General features: G+C 42.9%; 1 protein-coding gene across 1 annotated transcript in view; it reads right to left on the bottom strand.

The window, feature by feature from the left end:
• ppl (periplakin) overlaps nucleotides 1-15,787 on the bottom strand; it is a 90,925-nt gene that overhangs the window by 74,111 nt on the left and 1,027 nt on the right. The window lies entirely within an intron of this gene.

The raw sequence follows: 15,787 nt of genomic DNA, 5'->3' as shown, positions 1-15,787 counted from the left end.
AGCGCCCCGTGCGGCTGCTTCGTGTGATACTGCCATGCTGAAAGCCTTGTCCAGCGTAAGATCCTTTTCTGATAGAAGCCGTTTCTGGGTTCCTTCACTTTGAAGCCCACACACAAACTTGTCCCTTAACGTATCTGCTAGTCCCATTCCAAACTGGCAGTGTTTCGATAGCTTGTGCAGTTCCGTTAAATACTCAGCATTACTTTCGTCTTTATGCTGGTTCCTTTTGTGAAACTTAAATCTTTCTGCTATCAGCAGCAGTGTGGGGTTTAAGTGGTCCTGTAGGATTGCCACTATGCTTTCGAAATCCTTATCCACTGGCTTCTCTGGGGTTACTAGGTCTCGCAGTAAGCCATACGTTTTTGCACCCATGGAATTCAACAAAACCAGTGCTTTCCTGGCATCTGGCACTTCATTCGCCCCAATGTGTTCCACATATGTTGCCCAATCTTCGACTTCATTGTCGAACGCTGTGACACTGCCACTCTTCGGCATCCCTGGGTGTGGTTAGACTGGCTCAAAATGGCGTCTCCCGCGCTTCCCTTTCTTCCCGCGCTCGCCCTTCTTCTCCGCTGCGGCTTCAAAAATGGCGTCTCCCGCGCTCTCATACACTACAATTTTCATTATTAAAATATTAGCTTTGCTGTTTGACTGACAGTCAGGAATCAGCCAATCAGGTATTGAAGAGCCTGTTGCTTATCAATCGAGGCGGAAGGCGGGGCTCCGCGAGGATGGACATGACAGGCGACCAATGGCGGGAGCCTGGGGGGCAGGGCGCTGGGAGGTCATGTGACGAAACCACCAGGAAGACGTCCAACCAGAGTTTGCCAGCCCTACCCGATGGGGCAGGCGAAGAAGGCCTGGATGTTTTTCACTGCTTTTACTACAGTGCCTTTTGTGCTGGCAGTGGTGGGAGGTTTTAGTCAGGCTCCCTCTCCCATGGGGATACATGTTCTGGAACATGCCTGCTGCACTCAGACAGATTTGCAGCATTTAAAAAAAAATCCAACTAAATCACTTTAGGGCTCTTAGAGCAAACAAGTCGCCTTTGTGCTAATGGGAGGAGTTCCAATAATAGGTGGTGCTGTGCAATGGTGAAGAGGTGTTGCAAGGTTTGCTTTTGCCAAAGGGGCCTGTCATTCCAGTTAAACTACTCTTGGGCCACAAACCTGTACCAGCCAAATTTGCATTTACAGATCCTATCTGCTTTGCAAAAGTAACTAAATCAATTTATTGTTCAGCACAAGTCTAAAGGAAAACAACTCCTGCTTGACAAGGTTTTAAGTATCATTAAACCTATCTGGTTACAGACTATTCAATGTAATCTCAACAGTATATCCGTAGTGAAGACTCCAGCCTCATGAGGTCAATCCCAGACTTTGCTGCAGTGATAATCACTATGACAACCAAACATTTGAATTAGTGACTCCCAATAGTTAGAGCTGAATGCAGTCAGGCAATTTTACCACCCAGTGTTTTGGATAGTTACGAAAATGGTGGTGTGCTTCCTTTCATCGGATCTAATAAAATATTCAGTTTTAACTGTCCAGTGAAACAACATTAATATAGGTACAGGAGTAGGCATTAAGCCTACCCTGCCATCTTGTGAACCATGACAGCTCTATTGTTTTAATCCTAATCTTTTCTCCATATCACTTAATACCTTTACTTCCCAATTGCTGTAATACTTTTCTATGCCAACCCAGCAACCCATTAGATTTTTTGATCGGTTTTTGCACCTGCAAGCTAACTTTTACTAACTTATGCGCCTGGGCGTTTAAATCCCTTTGTTTACCTCATCAAACTCCCAAGTGCTCCCCAATTTAGAATGTACTGTCATCCTTACTACCTCGCACTTTGGGGGGAATTTTTAATTGGGGACAAGTGGGGTACAGGGTGAGCATCAACCCCCCCTGCCTCTGCCCCCCGCAATACCATCAATTTGAGACCCGAGCTGTTTCAATTCCCGAGCCTCATTTACGTCCCACCAACCAGCAGCCCACCAGCTAAAACCATGTAACCCAGGGGCTGAAAGGTAAGTGGCGAGGGTGATGAATGGAAGGGTCTCGCGGGCAGGAGCTCTGGGCAGCAGAGGCTGAGACTTTCCTTGTGGATCCTGGAGGAGCACACTTGCTCTTCCTGGCCCCACAAAGCAATGTTTAACACTTACCTTTTGTGGCCTCTTCAGTTTTTGGAGCAGCTTTCGCTGGGCAGGGCAATCATGGCAGGTGTCCAGCCCAGACCACCTTCGGAATCCTATTGACATAATAGGACCCCGATTGGCATACGCGTATGAGGCTTCTGCCTGATTTAGGCAGGCGCTTCATCCGCCGGCAAAAACAGCGGCGTTAAAATCCCCACAAAGCGGAAGCAGAATTGATTCGCTCCTTTTTAACTGCCCTTCACCTGATTTCTACGCTAAATTGCAGTTGCCTCATTCCACCCACTTGCTTAGTCATGAAGAAGCCTTCTGTTCAAGTGTTATAACAATGTTTGGAGAAACCTGTGCTACCTTTACGGATACAATGTTAAAATCTGTTGTGGAACATCAAAGCTAAGCAAAGAGGTCTTTTTCGTGCTAGGAGATTCCACTCGTCATCTAACCTGCTATAAGAAAATGTTTTCTTTTAGAGAACTTGGCAACTGTTCTGTTAAGATGCTAAGAATTTGCATGACTAAATATTTTTCAAACCGCAGTTTTCTCAGGAACTAGATGGTACAGTAGATTAGCTCAGTCTCCCTGTGACCCTTAAGAATTGGGTTTGAATACAGCCCAGATTGGCGAGATGGAAACTTCCTCATTCAGCAGACTGTAAGGGCTGGATTTTCTCAGCCCCGAGGAGGCGGGTATGGAAGTGGGACTGCCGGTAAAGTAGCAGAAAATGGAGGTGGATGCGGGAAGATGTGCTGCTTCGGGTCCCGTCTCCTCGAGACGGAAAAGGGATTAAATCCTTTAAACTGCCTGTTAACAGGTAGTTAACAGGCAGAAAAAAGGATTAGTCCCATTTCACCTTTTCAGGCTTCCCGGCCTCGGAGAACCCCGCCGGGTTGGAGGAGTCGAATAGGAGGTCTGCGGGGGTCAGAATGGCCTGAAAGTAAGATGTAGTGGTGAGTGATGGGTGCAAGTGTGGAGTGGTAAGTATGTAAGGTGAGTGTTAAGTGTTAAAAAATGTTCACTTACCTTGGTTTCTGCCTACAGTCTTCATCCGCTCTGGATCGGGAGTCCCGACATCTTCCTTGTCGATTTCACAGACTGGCTGCTGGATCCTCTGAACCAACAGTCATTTGAAATCTACAAAGTAGAAAGGTTTGATGAGCTCTGAACACAAGGACTCATCAAACTACAGAGAATGTCAGTGTTTGACGGCTTCACAGAGCTGTCAAACGCTGACATTTCTTCTTTCAAGACGTCTTGACAGATGGCATGTCAGACGTTGACGTGCGCTGTCAGTGACTTCCCCCCTAATTGGCCTGCTGAGCCCACAGGGCGGGCTTAACAAGGTCAATCAGGGGAAAATCTCGCTGGTTGGCCAGAAGATGATGGAGGCGGGACATAGTCCTGACAAGCAGCAGTCCCGCCTCCAACTCATCTCCATCCACAAAATCCAGCCCAATGAGTCCCACTTTACGAGAGTTCCTAAAGGATGAGAGTACACAACACCAAGCTGCCTGATGTCACTCAGAAGGTAAAAGGGCTAGTTATCGAAAATACTTGAGGGGGGCAATTTTAACCCAACGCGCTGAGCATGAAAGCCACAGGATCAGGTGGAACGCCGGTTTAATACCCCACCCAATATTATTCTCCTTCGACTTCAATGGAGAGTAAAATCAGGCGGGGTGCAAAACAGACATTGCACCCAATCCCGTCAGTTTTCCGATGGGCGGGTTAGATTGACCCCTTCAATCCCTCCCGTACCAATCCCCCCCAAAGCTTTTTTTAAACAACTCGCTGCGTTTGATTCTTGTGGCCACACCAATTTTTCCTACCCTGTCAATTTACAATACTGGACAGGGTGGTTACCATTTTGATTATAACCTAGTCAAGACTGGATTTCCTAATACAGGAAACTCTTTTTTATCCGGCACCGACGGGACCGGCGTGGTGCCGGTTTATCAAAAAATCCGGATTACAGAGAGTTATAGTTAAAAGGTACGAGAGCTCCGTACACAGCAACAAATCCAGGCTTCCCTGTTGCTTAGCAACAGCTGCAGGAACACCGGCCAGAGACCAAGCGTCCCTGTTGCTTAGCAACAAGTGCAGAAACCCCCGATTACACAGCCACAGATCCAGGAACAGCCACTAATATGAAGAAAAACTTAACTGAACCTACTCCTGAATTTTGCCGGTTAACCGAGATTTCCGGTTGTTTGGGTGCCGGTAAATCGAGAGTTTCCTGTACAATGGAAACCTTTGAAACTACAACAGAGATTCAGCGTTGGTCAGGAACCAGCTGAGTGTTATTCATTAATAATTTGATGGAATGAAAGAAGCTCTGCAGCTCAGTTTTAAATGGCCGCATTTATTAAATATGCGGACATGTGTCAGAGTTTCAGTCAACACACAGGCAGAGATTTAGTGCTTTATGGCATGGGGAAATTACATTGATTTATGACGCTCGTTCCACTCATTCAACTCCTCCTAAAACAATGGAAGGCGAGCTGCACTCAGCTTTCACTACAGGCATGCAGTCATTTCACTCCAATAGGTGTTAGTATTTTCGGTCAAATAACCAAGCTAGCCATTGGTATTTCTTTCCTTGCTATTAATGGGCCCTTTCAGTGGCATACTTGAAATTCCAGTTCTCAAAGAGCTAAGCAATTTACTGAAGTTAGACTGGTTTCAACACCCCATTTTAATATGGTGTGGAGGGCACACCTAGTGCATTCATTGCATACTTGATAGGCCTGACTCCTCCCCTAAAAAGGGTCGTTAATATAATTTCCATTTGAATCTTCAAGTACGTGGAATGATCAGGTTATAGTTTACTTAAGGATGTCACAAAAGGAGCCAGGGATATGTCACGTTCTCCTTAATCAGCAACAATTGAAGGTTTCTTTAAAAAACGTAGATAAAGTGTAATCCTGTTGTCAAGGCACAAAACAAATTAATTGCGCAATTGTTCTGACTAAATCCAAGCTGAAAAATGGCATTGTTTTAAATTACCTTTTATTTTCCCTCATGCACTGTCGTTTTGGGACTGATTGCATCGTTCTAACTGCGCTATAAACCTCCAGAGAATTTATAAAAAAGACACAAGGATAAAGGTTTATTCTTTGGTCAAACTTCAGAGTTGACAGCCCAGCTACAGAGAACACGTGCAGTAGATTAAATCTTCCCCAGAAACGTTGTGCAAAAGAAGTGATTATAAATCTGCCTCCAGCTCGCTGTGGTTTTACAAATATCTCTCGCATTAACTGGATATATGTCCCTGCGACAGAGCCACTGCATTGAATCTCAATCGTTGAGTGCGGAAATCAGAAAGATAGCCTCTCCAAAACTTGCTGGCCATTGGGAGCCTTCAAATCCCTGAGATTTAATGAAAATCCGTGACAGTTGACATGTCTGCTACCACCATAGATACAGGAAGCCAAGAAGGCAGGAGTTAATAGACGGATAGAAAAACTAGGATTAATGCCTTTTTTTCCCTGCCAATCACAAACAAATAATACATTCACTGGCCTAGTGTTTCCGATCCAGCAGGAATCCTTGGTGATCTGTAAACAGAAGGCAGCAGTCTGTAACTTACTGGTGTTTGTACTCTGAGGTTGAGCGCTAGGGAGGCAGGGTATGATGGTGGAGGCAGGCAGGGGGGTTTGGTGAGAAAAGTTGTCGTGCGGGATGCTCCAAGAACCGGGACGCCACTGCAAGCTGGAGAAGAAAGTAGACAGGCCCGATCCATGAATGAGAAATGCGAACTCTACATCCCTATGATTGTTCTCCCGGGCTGCTCGTAGCAGTTCATTACTGAAATACCCAGCACTCCCAACAACCTTCTGTTCAACATGGTCATTGGCATGAAGAGACAACAACAACTCGCATTTATATAGCACCTTTAACACGGTAAAACGCCCCAAGGTGCTTCACAGGCGCAATTATCAAACAAAATTTGACACTGAGCCACATAAGGAGATATTAGGACAGGTGATGTAGGTTTTAAGAAGCTTCTTAAAGGATGAGATCTAGAGAGGCGGAGAGGTTTAGGGAGGGAATTCCAGAGCTCAGGGCCTAGGCAGCTGAAGGCACGGCTGCCAATGGTGGAGCGAGGAAAATCAGGGGTGCGCAAGAAGCCAGAGTTGGAGGAGCGCAGAGATTTCGGAGGGTTGTAGGGTTGGAACAGGTTACAGAGATAGGGAGGAGCAAGGGATTTGAAAACAAGGATGAGAATTTTAAAATCGAGGCGTTGCTAGACCGAGAGTCAATGTAGGTCAGCAAGCACAGGGGTTAGACTAATTATTCTGTGGTTCTTCGACCTTAGCCTGGCCTGACAAACTGCAGACTTGCAATTACATGAAACCAGAAGCCGCGGTAAGAAGGACTATTAGCAACATTAACCCAGAGAAGTGGCTTATTTTCTCAAGTTCTCAAGGAGGATGGTCATTACTGTTAAGTACCAGCATTTGCAGGATATTACACTGCATAAATAACTTCAGTGTTCTACTGCTGTCCTCCATAATCTTTAGAAATTTAGTGGGTTAGGTTGGTGCAAGATTTTTATAGCTAGCACAAGAATGACAAGGTGAAGAAAAAACCAGTTCATATAAAGCATGAACACTATGATAGCACATTACTGTATATAACTTGTTCACAGCAAAGCTTGAAGTTGCCAGTATGGCAATTGGATAAAAACTACAAGACACATGTTTAAATGGGTTCAGTGATTCCACTACTAAGATTGAGGGTGTCAAAGTATAAAGTACAAAGGAAGGCATCAGGCCAATAAATCTGGTCTACAACAACAAATTTGTAACTAAGTTCAGGTGATATTTATGCATAGTAGGCTTCCTTATGCATAAATATCCAGGTTCAAGCTGAATCATTATAGTTAAAGTAGCTTTTAGGTTTTCCAGTTCATTGTATTTACACTGTAGTGACCACACATCAGCTTCCTCAACAATCAATGATTTAGACATAAAGTCCTGGAGACCATTTCTTCCAAACAACAGGAGTGTCAAACCAAGTAATGCAGATTCCTAGTCACATAGTGAGGCCATCATAACTTTGTCTAAATTTTGGACAGCTCACCTCTTTAAAAAAGAGACCAGCATTTTTTAAAAAGAAAATATGCCTTTATTTAGTTGCATTCAGTGGCTAAGAAGACTTTTTATTTTAAAATTGAACATTATGCAGCTATATCTCAAGGTAACTCAACTAATTTGTGATCTGCAATCTGTGTGTTCTACTTATGAAAATTGATTATTTCTACGAGTTTCGCTGATAGAGGTTTAGCAGTTTAGTCGCACCATACTGAATCTTTATCAATGGGCACACTGGCTTATGTTTTGGGCTTCACACAAAACCAGCATGTTTAATGGTCCAGGAGCAATCAAATCAGGACAATAGGATAGGCTCTCACAATAGGTACGTTCACAGTCAAATGTTCATTTTATGTTAATACTTAAATAAATTGATTAAGATGCCATTTGGAACTTAAAGGTGCTGTGCAACCACACCTTGGCATCTCTTCTGGAAATGTGATTCCAAACAGTGTGTACAGTCGATTGGGACGCTAGCCCATTACTAAAATCAGAAACAACAACAACAACTTGTATTTATATAGCGCCTTTAACATTGTAAAATGCCCCAAGGCGCTGCACAGGAGTATCTTAAGACAAAAAATTTGACACCAATCCACATAAGGATAAATTAGAGCAGGTGACCAAAAGCTTGGTCAAAGAGGTAGGTTTTAAGTAGCGTCTTAAATGAGGAAAGAGAGGGAGCGAGGCGGACAGGTTTAGGCAGGGAATTCCAGAGCTTAGGGCCTAGGCAACGAAGGCACAGCCACCAAAGGTTGAGTGATTATAATCAGGGATGCTCAAGAGGGCAGAATTAGAGGAGTGCAGATATCTCGGGGGGTTGTGGGGCTGGAGGAGATTACAGAGCTAGGAAGGGGCGAGGCCATGGAGGGATTTGAAAACAAGGATGACAATTTTGAAATCGAAGCGCTGCTTAACTGGGAGCCAATGTAGGTCAGCGAGCACAGGGGTGATGGGCGAACAGGACTTGGTGCGAGTTAGGACACGGGCAGCCAAGTTTTGGATAACCTCAAGTTTACGTAGGGTGGAATGTGGGAGGCCAGCCAGGAGTGCGTTGGAATAGTCAAGTCTAGAGGTAACAAAGGCATGGATGAGGGTTTCAGCAGCGGATGAGCTTGGGCAAGGATGGAGGCGGGCGATGTTACGGAGGTGGAAGTAGGCGGTCTTTGTTATGCTGTGGATATGTGGTCGGAAGCTCATTTTAGAGTCAAATATGACACCAAGGTTGCGAACAGTGTGGTTCAGCCTCAGACAGATGTTAGGGAGAGGGATGGAGTCAGTGGCTAGGGAACTGAGTTTGTGGCAGGGACCGAAAACAATGGCTTTGGTTTTCCCAATATTTAATTGGAGAAAATTTTTGCTCATCCAGAACTGTATGTTGGACAAGCAGTCTGACAATTTAGACACCGTGGAGGGGTCGAGAGAAGTAGTGAGATAGAGCTGGGTGTTGTCAGCGTACAAATGATCAGCGTGGAAACTGATGCTGTGTTTTCGGATGATGTCGCCAAGGGGCAACATGTAGATGAGAAATAGGAGGGGGCCAAGGATAGATCAAGGAAAGAAACACTTTTAATCCATCGATGCAGTTAAAGTGACAGAAGAAGAAACAACTAAGAAGTATCTATCATTTAGAAGGGAGAATTTTGTTAATCTCATATGTAAATTTGAATGGCTATGTGTCTTTGCGGGGCCCATAATCGACCATAGTTCACATTTTACAGAGTGGATCCTGCCCATAACTACATTACTCATGAGTGACAAGAGTCCAGAGTGAGTTACTGTCAGCCTCACAATTGTCAATGGAGCTTTCAGGCTGGAAAAAGTGATCTGTGTGGTGATGTTACTTCTTCACCACTAGATGTTTTCAGGATTGTGGCTTGCATTCCTTTTCACTTGATTACCAGGTCCTATCAGACCTTATGCTTCCAAGTAGTAGAACAAGTTCATTATATGAATTGCTTTAACCAATTTTCTGACACAGATTTTTAGAAATCCCTAAAACAACAAGTGCCCATGGAATCTGAAAGGTTTTCCTTCACAATGAATGTTCGGTTCAGAGGCAGCACACCTGTTTTACAATACTTACCATTATTGCCTAGATTTTTAAAACAGAGAGTAAAAGACTCCAGTATAATCCATCAGTTCCTCTCCAATAAACAGTCTGTGTTATCCACAGCATTCTTTGGAATTCAGTGAACTTCATATCTAAAGTAAGACACTTTACATTTCCTACTTTACAACAGTGACTACACTTCAAAAGTACTTCATTGGCTGTAAAGGGCTTTGGGAGGTCCGGTGGTCATAGAAACATAGAAGATAGGAGCAGGAGTAGGCCATTCGGCCCCTCGAGCCTGCTCCGCCATTCAATGAGATCATGGCTGATCATTCAAATTCAGTACCCTGTCCCTGCCTTCTCCCCATATCCCTTGATCCCTTTAGCCTCAAGAAATATATCCAACTCTTTCTTGAATATATTTAATGAACTGGCCTCCACCGCCCTCTGTGGCAGAGAATTCCACAGGTTCACCACTCTCTGGGTGAAGAAATTCCTCCTCATTTCAGTCCTAAATGGCTTACCCCTTATCCTTAGACTATGACCCCTGGTTCTGGACTCCCCGGCCATCAGAAACATCCTTTCTGCATCTAGTCTGTCCAGACCTGACAGAATTTTATAGGTTTCGATGAGATCCCCTCTCAATCTTCTAAACTCCAGTGAGTATAAGCCCAATTGACACAATCTCTCCTCGTACGTCATTCCTGCCATCCCAGGTATCAGCCTGGTGAATCTTCGCTGCACTCCCTCCATGGCAAGAACATCCTTCCTCAGGTAAGGTGACTAAAACTGCACACAATACTCAAGGTGCGGTCTCACCAAGGCCCTGTACAACTGCAGCAAGACATCCTTGTTCTTGTACTCGAACCCTCTTGCTACGAAGGCCAACATACCATTTGCCTTCTTAACCGCCTGCTGCACCTGCATGCTTACCTTCAGCGACTGGTGCACAATAACACCCAGGTCTCTTTGCACTTCCCCTTCTCCCAATCTATTGCCATTCAAATAATAATCTGCCTTCCTGTTTTTGCCACCAAAGTGGATAACCTCACATTTATCCACATTATAGTGCATTTGCCATGTTTCTGCCCAATCACCCAACCTGTCCAAATCATACTGGAGTTTCATGACATGCTCCTCACAGCATACCCTCCCACCCAGCTTTGTGTCGTCTGCAAATTTGGAGATATTACATCCAATTCCCTCGTCCAGATCATTAATATATATTGTGAACAGCTGGGGTCCTAGGACCGATCCTTGCGCTACCCCACTAGTCACTGCCTGCCGCTCGGAAAACGACCCGTTTATTCCAACTCTTTGCTTTCTGTCCGCCAACCAGTTCTCTATCCAAGTCAATACCTTGCCCCCAATCCCATGTGCCTTAATTTTGCACGCTAACCTCTTATGCGGGACCTTATCGAAAGCCTTCTGAAAGTCCAAATACACCACATTCACTGGTTCTCCCTTATCTATTTTACCAGTTACATCCTCAAAAAATTCCAGTAGATTAGTCAAGCATGATTTACCTTTTGTAAATCCATGTTGACTTTGTCCGATCCTGTCACTGCTTTCCAAGTGCTCTGCTATTACATCTTTTATAATGGACTCTAGCATTTTCCCCACTACTGATGTCAGGCTTACCGGTCTATAATTCCCCACTTTTTCTCTGCCACCTTTTTTGAAAAGTGGGGTAACATTAGCTACCCTCCAATCCATGGGTACTGTTCCAGAGTCTATTGAGTTCTGGAAGATGACCAGCAATGCATCTACTATTTCTAGGGCCACTTCCTTAAGTACCCTGGGATGTAGATTATCAGGCCCTGGGGATTTATCGGCCTTCAGTCCCATCAATTTTCCTAACACCATTTCCCTACAAATACTGATTTCTTTCAGTTCTACCCTTTCATCAGACCCTATGTTCCGCGGTATTTCTGTGAGGTTATTTGTGTCCTCCTTTGTGAAGACAGAACCAAAATATGTATTTAGTTGGTCTGCCATTTCTTTGCTCCCCATTATAAATTCCCCCGCTTCTGACTGCAAGGGACCTATGCTTGACTTCACCAATCCTTTTCTCTTTACATATCTATAAAAGCTTTTACAGTCAGTTTTTATGTTCACTGCAAGCTTACTCTCATACTCTATTTTCCCTTTCTTAATTAATCCCTTGGTCCTCCTTTGTTGAATCCTAAACTGCTCCCAATCCTCAGGATTATTGCTTTTTCTGGCCAATTTGTATGTCCTCTCCTTGGATCTTATGCTATCCCTAATTTCCCTTGTTAGCCACGGTTGAGTCACCTTTTTTGTTTTATTTTTATGCCAAACTGGGATGAACAACTTCTATAGTTCATCCATTCAGTCTTTGAATGTTTGCCATTGCCTATCCACCGTCAACCCTTTGAGTGCCATTCCCCAATCAATCCTACCCAACTCGCTCCTCAGACCATCATAGTTTCCTTTATTTAAATTGAGGACCCTAGTTTCTGAGTCAACTACTTCATTCTCCATCTTAATGAAGAATTCGATCATATTATGATCGCTCCAACCCAAGGGGCCTTGTACAACAAGATTGCTAATTAATCCTTTCTCATTACATAATACCCAGTCTAAGATGGCCTGATCTCTGGTTGGTTCCTCGACATATTGGTCCAGGGAACCATCCCGTAAACACTCCAGGAATTCCTCCTCCACAGTATTGTTACTAATTTGGTTAACCCAATCTATATGTAGATTAAAGTCACCCATGATGACTGCTGTGCCCTTATTGCACGCTTCTTTAATTTCCCTTTTAATGCCATCCCCAACCTCCGCCTTACTGTTTGGAGGTCTATATACCACTCCCACTAATGTTTTTTTCCCCTTAGTATTTCTCAATTCTACCCATACAGATTCCACATCATCAGAGCTAATATCCTTCATTACAATTGTGTTAATCCCTTCTTTAACCAGTAATGCTACCCCTCCTCCCTTTCCTTTTTGCCTATCTTTCCTGAATATCGAATACCCCTGGATGTTGAGTTCCCAGTCTTGGCCATCCTTGAGCCACGTTTCCGTAATCCCAACCAAATCATATTTGTTTACCTCTATTTGCGCAGCCAATTCATCCACCTTATTACAAATGCTCCTTGCATTAAGACACAAAGCCTTCAGGCTTGTTTTTTTAACGCTCTTAGACCTATTAGAATTATTATTTACTGTGGCCACGTTTGATTTAAACCGTTGATTTCTCTGACTGCCACTTTTGTTTTTCTCCTTCCTATCTTTTGCTTTTATCCTTGTTTCCCTTTCCTCTGTCTCCCTGCTCAGGTTCCCAATCCCCTTCCATTTTAGTTTAAACCCTCCCCCACAGCACTAGCTATATAAATGCAAGTTCTTTCTTTCTTTATAGTTGGTAAGATTATTCAGAAAGAATCATCCCTAACTCAAAACAGACTTTAGCAAAAAAGTGCTGTGGAAAGTTTAGCTCTTGGCTTAAGAATCATGTTTAATATTTTTGGGATTTTCCCTCCTAAATTAAATGACATTTCTCATTACTATTGTAATAGCATAATTTTACAAGCAAGTTCTAAGTCCTGATAACATCAGGATAAAAAGATACTGAACTTTGACTTATGACTTGTTATACTGCTGAATTCTTCACCAACTCTGTACCACTTGTTTATCAGTTCACCTTCATGAGCAACAACCCAGCTGACCAGAATTCATTGTTAAGCAACTAAAAATTCCATTTACTGTGTCATTAATCATAAACAGAACAGTCATTTGAGTGGAATTTGCCTGGTAGGAATTCTAGTTAATGATAACACTAAATTATTTAAAGGCTAAGAGAATACAGCTAACCACTCACTACTATATTCTAACTAATGTGTTTAAATAACTACGGCAATGTTGATTTTCTTTATTAAAAAAACTGTTTTTTCTGTTCAGTTTCTTTTGAAGACTTTTACCTGGTGTTAAAATATTAAATCTCAACACAGCCACTTAAACTCTGAAGAAATCCCATGCAAGGTGCACCTTGCCTCTGCAAATAATGGGTGTGGTTTACTGCTACATTGTATACTACAACAGGAGTGGAAAGACCAGATCAGGAGTTTGCATGGTGACATTATTTTCTTTAATTGCAATGGGCTTTGGTATAAGGAGAAAGGTTTTGCATCAGTTTCAGTGCTTCAGGTGTTGAATTAGAATATTGTCCAACCTGAAGAGCCTTACAAAGGTGGAGACACCTGGTAACATTCCCTATATTCAATGCATGCAGCCTTTGTATTCCAGCACTTCTTCCATTTCCATGAAATGGGAAAAGCCCCTAGTTTTTGGTTTTGACAGAAGAAATACAGAATTCAATGCTCAAAACACCAGTTAAAAATCCGATGTAATCATAACAGAATTTTTTCCAGTCACGCTGGCCCTGCCATAAGGTAATTTTAGAGTCATTAAAATGGCTATGAACCTATAAATTTACTGATTGACTGTCTATGAAACATGTTAATAGATGTTTGCATGCTAAGTCATAATGGGGTGAAGTATAACATTTCCATTAGTGAGAAATTTTTGTAAGAAGTTACATAGTAACATGATGTTTTGAGCAGGAGAACGCCATTGGTCCATGTAGATTACCCTTCCAAATCTCCCATCAGATTCCTTACTATGATCTAGAATTAGTAACCCTGCGTCCCTTCTCCTATTAGGAATTCATACAGACGTTTTATAAATTGGGTTATGATTTCCTGTTCTGCCACTACTGTTTTTTAAAAGTTAATTCTTGGGATGTGGGCATCACTAACAAGGCCATCATTTATTTCCCATCTCTAGTTGCCCTGAAGAAGGTGGTGGTGAGCCGCCTTCTTGAACTGCTGCAGTCTGTATGGTGAAGGCACTCCCACAGTTCTGTTAAGTAGGGAGTGCCAGGATTTTGACCCTGTGGCAATATATGTCCAATTCATACTGGTAATCTGTTAACATCTTTGGCTACTGCACCTAGTTTGGTACCATCCACAAACTCAGACACAGTGGGCAATATTTTATCCTCTTAAGTCATTTATAAAAATGATAAATAGCAGTCCCAACGCTGGTAACCGGTGTCCAGTCTGATATCGTCAAGCCCCCACCATCACCATCCCATTCATCAGTTCAGCCTAATATTTTATCATCTATCCCAAAGCCAATCAGCTTTTGAATCAGCTTGTTCGGTGGGGCAGTATCAAATACCTTCATGAAATCCAAATAATATCCACCGCCTCACCTTTATCCATTAGTTATGTAACCTCCTCAAAGAAATCCAGTAAATTGCTTAGACACAATCTATCCCTTATGTTCCCATGCTGACTGTACTTCCATTTTCCTCCATTGAACAACAACAAATTGCATTTATAGAGCACTTTTAATGTAGTAAAGTGTCCCAAGGTGCTTAAATTCAAATACTAATACCATTTCTCAAGACATTAGCAGATTTTTAGCTTTTGATATATTCTCCTATTAAATTAATTAGCAAATGTATATTCGTTGCTCTAACCTCATGGACAAGGGGATAAAATCTCCCACATTTATAATAATTTAACTCCTAAGTGGGATAGTAATACCACCAGTATTTCATATTTAAGAATATGTGTACCCCAGAAAAGCTGTTTTTGATCACAAATCAACTAATATTTCTGCTTTGAACAGTAAAAGGTTGCACGGTTTCAACCTCAAAGCTGCAGAATTCATACTGAAAGACCAGAATAAAAACAGAAAATGGTGCAGTGTTTTTGGCAGCATTTAGATGGGATAATTCACTCGAGTTCTGATGAATTAACCTATATATCTCTTTCCCATACTGATAGACCAGCTGTGTATTTCCAGCATTTTGTTTTAAATGTCAGGTATTTTTTTCCCTGTTTCTGAAAACACAATTGTTTGTTAAAAATGAGGTCATTCAACAGGTGCACAATAACTGCTTGCCCATGGAGTGCGTTTTATTTTCATAACAGGTCATGTTTCCAGGTCATCTATCTGGACCGTGTAAGCAAGATGTTTTGTTTAACAACACAGCAGCAGACCAATAGGAATGGGGGGGTCCTCGACAACAGGATACACTTGGGAGTGGGTAGGCTCAGCACCATCAGTATCTGAATTCACAGGGTGTTGACTCTAAACAGGCCAGACTCGCTGATTCCAGTATCTGCAGTGTAGAAATGTGAGTTTCCTTCTCTTTTGTGAAGTGAGATATGGAATCTGATCACTGAACTGGCCACGGAGATAGAGGTTTGACTGTGGCACTTGATAGGCTTCATTCTACAATCAAACGTTGATAGTCCATTCGTTGAGGAAGTCAAGGGTTACGGGGAGCGGGCAAGGAAGTTGAGTTGAGGCCAAGATCAGATCAGCCATGATCTTATTGAATGGCGGAGCTGGCTCGAGGGGCCAAATGACTGACCCCTGCTCCTATGTCTTATGTTCTTATGTTGAGAATTAATCACTTGCTATGGGGTGACCAGAAGACAC

Source organism: Somniosus microcephalus, chromosome 11 (genome assembly GCF_052327205.1).
Source record: "Somniosus microcephalus isolate GS21.2 chromosome 11, FLI_Smic_1.0, whole genome shotgun sequence".
NCBI lineage: Eukaryota > Metazoa > Chordata > Chondrichthyes > Squaliformes > Somniosidae > Somniosus > Somniosus microcephalus.
The sequence above is the reverse complement of the archived record's forward strand: the minus strand, read 5'-3'. Positions and strand labels throughout refer to the sequence as shown.